The sequence below is a fragment of the Pyrus communis genome, chromosome 10, assembly GCF_963583255.1.
Source record: "Pyrus communis chromosome 10, drPyrComm1.1, whole genome shotgun sequence".
NCBI classification, from domain to species: Eukaryota; Viridiplantae; Streptophyta; class Magnoliopsida; order Rosales; family Rosaceae; genus Pyrus; species Pyrus communis.
In genome coordinates, this window is record NC_084812.1 from 22,914,229 (window position 1) to 22,920,386 (window position 6,158).

Sequence of the window (6,158 nt, forward strand, 5' to 3'; positions counted from 1 at the left end):
TATGTTGATAATATAGCTTGTTCAAAAGAAAAAAAAAAAAAAAACTACGCTCTAAAGTTCTCCTCTCCCTTTGCAAAAATGGTATTCTTACTACATTTTCATATTACATTTGTACAACATCTCTAATAAAAATGTGGTAAAAATGTAGTCTATCATTTCATTCTCTTATTTTCTTATGGCAAAAAATATATATATATATATATATTATATACATATTATGGGCATATAAGGCTAATGCATGTAGAAAGCGAACAAAGTGTCATTGTAGTTAAAATGTCTTATGCATGCACAAATGTAGAAAGGAGAAAACCTCTGTATGTCTCGCGTAGGGCCGTCGTGTAAAGAAAGTTGCGTGCATGTATATATTTGGCCAATAATGACAGCAAGCTTGTCTTATTTGAGGAATGTCGAATATCTTGTATGTTTTCTTTTTCTTTAATTTAATTTGATTACTGCGTGTCAATCACGGTTAGACATATGGGTGAACATGATTCGGTTCAGATTGAGCCTTAAGAGAGATTTTGAAGTGTGATCTGCACACGAAGTGGTACACTACGTGTCACTATACAAATAGTGAGATATGTGTCTTAAAAAGTTAATAACTTAAAAATTAAACTTTTTCACTACTTATATAAAAACACGTGATGTACCATCCGTATTCCGGTTATAATTAAAATTTTCTCGAGCCTCAGCCCGCTAGACGGTCAGCTAGGCTCAAGTAGACATTTTTACAAACCATTTTCACCAAAGAATATAGGTAAACGAATCCACCAAACCGCTACGTGGTTGGGGTGGACGGGTTTACGTGTTGAGCTTCATGCAAGCCTAAGAAACAAATCCATACTGGGCAAGAAATGTCCACAAGCCTGGAAAACAACCAAATAAAAAAATCCCACACATGACATAACTAACGAGGAAAGATAAAAAGAAAACTAATGAAAATGATTTGAAAATTTTAAGTTTTAATGATAATAACAAAATAAAGAGTAAAATGAATAGTACCATAATTGATTTTTTAGTATAAAAATATGGGTTTCGTCAAAATAAACAGTACCGGAAGCTTTTTGTTAAAGTTTCCAAAAATAAAATCTAGTTAATCAACTTAGGCCCGTTTAGCGACTTGCATAAGGAACCGGATAAGATTAATAATAAGAGGAGGATTCTCTACCCTCCTATTCTCATCCTCTTCAATCTCCTCCTCTCACACATTACTTTTTGTCTTATTATCTCTATAAAAAAAATCAATATAAAATGTTGACGTAACTTAATCGTAACCGTTCAAATAGAAGAGCATGGAAAGATAAAAAAATTAGAAGGTAGAGAATCCGTCTCCTTAATAATATGGATCTACTCATTTGGTGCTCTCCCGTATTAAGTAGCCACCGAATTGTTTAACCGGTTTCACTTACTTTGTACGGTGTATGCCCGCTTAATAATACTGTCCAAAAGACCTGTATTACTAGTTGGGTTTCCTTCTCTCGCGAACTCGTCTGCACATTTCAGTTGAAGAATTTGTTTGTGCCTTCCTGTTTCTTCTCCGACCCAACAAGAATTCTCTAGCTTTCCGACTGGCAAATTAAACCCAGCCCATGACATCCTGCCGACCAACACACCAAAAAAAGATCTTGAAATCCCTTGAACTTGACTGCTTCTGGCTACAATCGCGCCGCTCAGCAGTCTCGTCGTCTTTGTTTTCACACCCATGATGGCGGATCGATAATTGAGACAATTTCATCTGGATTTTGGGAGTAATTAATGAATTTTTTTTTTTGTTGTGAGGTAATTAAATTCAAAATCGGGAAATTTCATCTGAATTTTTTATTTCAATGGATTAGAAACCATGGAGAATTGGAGATCATGGAATCTGGTAGCAGTGATTGCGAGGAGAGGTGGAATTGAGCTTTTGATTTCAATGGTATGGTGGCAACGGTGAGTGCTGGGCCGCTGCCTGGTTTGGTTTCTTTCTCTTTTCTGGGTTTTCTGTCGGTGTGTAACAATTTTTTTAATTATTATTATTTAGTTATCTTCTTTTTTCTCCATTTTATCTTCCATGAGTTTTTGAAATTTGTCTTTTTTAACCTTTTTTTTTTTTCATTTATCATCAATTTTTTCTTTAAAAAATAATAATCTTCTTATCCGATGTAATATCAATACAGTATTAATAGTCTGATATTAGTCCGATACTATATCAAATGTTCGATTATTAGTTAGTACATTCTGAGTTGTCAAATGAGCTCTTAGGTACTTTTATTGCACCGAACTATCTTGAACTCAACTATCTTCAGAGACTAAATGGCTAAACAGATTTGAATTGAGCGGGCGCCGGGGGGGGGGGGGGGGGGGGGGGGGTGTGTGTTTCTCCCAAAATTCAAATTTTCTAAAATTATATCTGACCCAATCTAAAGCTACGCCAGTTGAATTGATCAGATTGAACGGTTTATCTGTCAATATGCCGGATCCCTAGTTGACCGTGTATAACACAAATATTCTCTTTTGTCAGTAAAAATGGTGATGTTCATAGATTAGGTATGGTTTTTCATTTTCTGAATAATTATTTAATGTTCTTGGAGGTGACCATGTACAACACAAATATTCCCTTCATTTGATGATTCTTTTCTTTTCCAAATAAGGTCCTTCATTTGATGATTATCCATTATAATTTTCTTTGTTCTTTTGTAAGATTGTGTTCTTTTTATCATGTGATGATTATATTCTTTTATCTGGCATGTGCATATTCTCGTCACTTTCTAGAAGTAGGAATAAGAGAGAGAAATGTGGAAATATATATAAAACACTCTTAATGTCACGTTTACGTTAAGTTAATTTTAATAAATAAAAAAAGTTGAATTAAATTCTGATTAGGATACCCCGTTGTTTATAAATATTGGAGAATAAAAAATATGGTGCGACTCAAATGAATTTTGAAATTCAACTCCAAAATTTGGAGGAATTGGATTCCCTTTAATTTGGTGGTAACTGAATTCCGGGTTATTTAAGAAATTGAAATGGATTTTTCCTTCCCATTATACCTCACTTATTTCTGAAATTTTACGGTTGCCATTTGCGTTAACCCAACACCAAATTATGTTCTCTCTTTAAAAAAAAAAAGTCAAAAAAAAAAAAAAAAATCAAAGAATCAAAGTTTTTCGTAAAGTTAAAATAAAATAAAGTTTTATTAAAAATAAATAAATAAATAATCAGCATATACAATAGATTGCTATAACATGAGCATTTTAGTAATCACATTGATTTAATTTCGATTCATGTGAATTAGTAAACACAGAAGTGAACGAAGAAGAAATCACTAGATCATGCCCTTCGAAATTCAATTGACTTGTTTCAAGGTTATTTCAAACATTTCAACTCTCCACCCTCCTTCAAGATATTTTACCTAAAATTTTCATAGAACTAGATTTAAATTAAAACAACTGAAAATTTGATATTACCCCTTGAAACTATATTTTCCTCTACTAAAACCATCTCCTTTTGTTTTCTTAAATAAAGCCCATTGACTACCCTCCAATTAAACAAATTCTTTAATTAAGTTTGACTTTTCAAATTGTGTATTTTTCGAATGCCTAAACTACCCCTATTAATACTTGGATGGGGTTTTTGGATCAGTTACTTGTTATATCCATTTAATTAATTTTATATATTTAACAAAATAATTCATGTCATTCATTGTATATTCAATGCATTAACTTTCAAATTGTTATAACGTGCCAATTGAAAAATAATAATACTAATTTCATAATTTTGTGCATTACATATATAAGTTAATTTAGCTACCAACACAACAATAAACATAAAACAGCTTCGGCTAATATTCCAATCCCTAATACACAAAACAAAAGCTATATGTTCCGCACAATTCTTACCTACAAAATAGTCTAATTTACCTATTACATCAAACCAAAATTTAAGGGTCTAGTTTACTTTCAAAATGGTCTAATTTACCTACATGATTTATGTGCATTAGATTAAAAGTTTATTTAATTGCCTACAAGCACAAACCCACAACATTCGAACATTATCTAATATCACTATTTTTTTTTTTTTTTGGAATAGGTAAATTAATTTAAATGTAGGTAAATTAGTATAATATTAATAAGTAGGTAAATTAGTATAATATTAATAAGTAGGTAAATTAATTTAAATGTAGGTAAATTAATATAATATTTTATAAGTAGGTAAATTAATTTAAATGTTGGTAAATTAGTATCATGTTTGTATGTAGGTAATTACATGATTCAAAATGCAGGTTTATTAGTATAATATTTTATAAGTAGGTAAATTAATTTGTATGTAGGTAATTACATAATTCAAACAATATTATTTTTTCCGTGCAAGATTGTCTTTCTCTTTTAAATTTGGTAAATTAATTTATATATGTTGCTAATATTTATGATACAAGAAAGGTAAAATATCCATATGGATTTAATTGCTCATCATAATTAGGATGAGTAATAAATTTATTGACCAAATTAGGATTCTATGGCATAAGTTGTAATTGTATTGTAATAGTTGGTCATATATTTGTCTACATGGTAGGCTATTTGAAATTTGGGTTTTATTTGAATGTTTAAATTTAGATGAGTTTTTATTTGAAAAATAGGAGTTTCAAGGGTCTATATCTAAAGAACCCTTAAAACAATACCCCTATCTTAATTTCTTCTCATATAGATATATAAACAACTAAAAAAAATTTAGGTTACTCTTGTGTTTATCCATATCATGTCGAGCGACAATTGAAGATCTAGTGAGTCCTGGGGTCGCAGACCATTCTCACAGCTCTCACGAGGTCATTCAATCGGTTTGTTTATCTGTTCATCCGTTCTGAGCTTCGATATTACTCCATCATCTCACATTGTGGGATAAACGACAGATTGAGCCACCCATACAACGAAGATATGAAGTTGTAGGGGTCTAAATGGAAAATGTTGTAGGGATCTAGTTATGAAAAGTAAAACCAAAAGCTTTCCTTCAAGTTTTATGACTCTGAATGATCAAGAAGGAATTGTCTAAATACAAAATAAAAACTGAAATTATCCTCCGCAAATTCCTTGTATGCAACTCTTTCTTTATATTTGGATCATAAAAAATACATGATATCATGCACACTGCATGGTTATCGTCATCTATGAAGAAAATAAAAACCTCATTAAAATGTTCTGATCATCTATCAAAAAATGTCTTTGGTACATATTTTGGAAACAAAGTGGTTTCAGGTGCGCTAACTCACTGAGCTATTCACAATATCGGCTTAGTGGGCTAAACATTTTAAGGTTGTTTCTATTGTAAAATTGAAGGGTGAATGTGTTAGTTACGTCTTTTGGATAATTAGGTATCGACTTTACTACAAATATGATAGTCATTAACATCATGTGAGTTGAATTTGAAATTTCTCACTTACAAATAAAATAGTACTAGTTGGTTTTCTGATTAGTTAAAATCCTTAATTTGTGCTTTTTACTTTTATTTTTGGATAAATTCCACACACCCAACACCAACTTTTTTATTTTTTTATTTTAAGAAAATGGTATATTCGTGAATCTAACGTCCTATTTGGTATAACGTTTTTTCATTAAAAATAAGCAACACATTGTTTGATAAAAATAAAATATCATGCTTATTTTAAAAATAATAAACTCTCCCAACAACTTTTAAAATGTCTTTATGTTACTTTTGAAAGATGCTTTCACAAATCAAATGAACTCTCGAATAAAGTCAATTTTGGATTAACCAGTGTAACTTTTGTTTTTTTTTTTTTCCGGTTGAAATCTCAGGTATAAGGTCAAAATCAAATATTGATTTTAGTCCCTTGACCATATGTCCCAGTCATATTTTAATTTTCTAGTAGTCTATTTTGGTTAATTTTCTAGTAGCCTATTTTGGTTAATTTTCATCGATCTTCCTTTAAGAGTTAATGGAAATCCAAATCTTACCCAAGGACTGAATCTAATTAACCTTTTATTCATTTGGGTACATAACCATTACAAGCTTCATATCGAAAACATACATGCATCCACCCCATTGAGCATATCTCAAATAGAGTTCTGCAACTTAAGATCTTTGAAAGCATGACAAGAAACAGATTAGAGGCAAAACCTCAATTATTTAATCCAAATAAAACTTGATAATTTAGATTTGCAAACCCA